This window comes from Bison bison, unplaced genomic scaffold (assembly GCF_000754665.1).
Source record: "Bison bison bison isolate TAMUID 2011002044 unplaced genomic scaffold, Bison_UMD1.0 scf7180017852983, whole genome shotgun sequence".
In the NCBI taxonomy this organism is placed as follows: Eukaryota; Metazoa; Chordata; class Mammalia; order Artiodactyla; family Bovidae; genus Bison; species Bison bison.
The window spans coordinates 48948-49319 of record NW_011483556.1 but is presented as its reverse complement, the minus strand read 5'-3'; positions in this window follow the sequence as shown (position 1 = coordinate 49319).

Sequence of the window (372 nt, the reverse complement as noted above, 5' to 3'; positions counted from 1 at the left end):
AAAGATGTGTTTGAGCCTATTTCAGTTCAGTTCAGTTCAGTCGCTCAGTCGTGTCCGACTCTTTGTGACCCCATGAATCGCAGCATGCCAGGCCTCCCTGTTCATCACCAAATCCCAGAGTTCACCCAAACTCATGTCCATCGAGTCAGTGATGCCATCCAGCCATCTCATCCTCTGCCGTCCCCTTTCCTCGTGCCCCGAGTCCCTCCCAACGTCAGGGTCTTTTCCAGTGAGTCAACTCTTCGCATGAGGTGGCCAAAGTATTGGAGTTTCAGCCTCAGCATCAGTCCTTCCAATGAATACCCAGGACTGGTCTCCTTTAGAATGGACTGGTTGGATCTCCTTGCAGTACAAGGGACTCGCAAGAGTCTT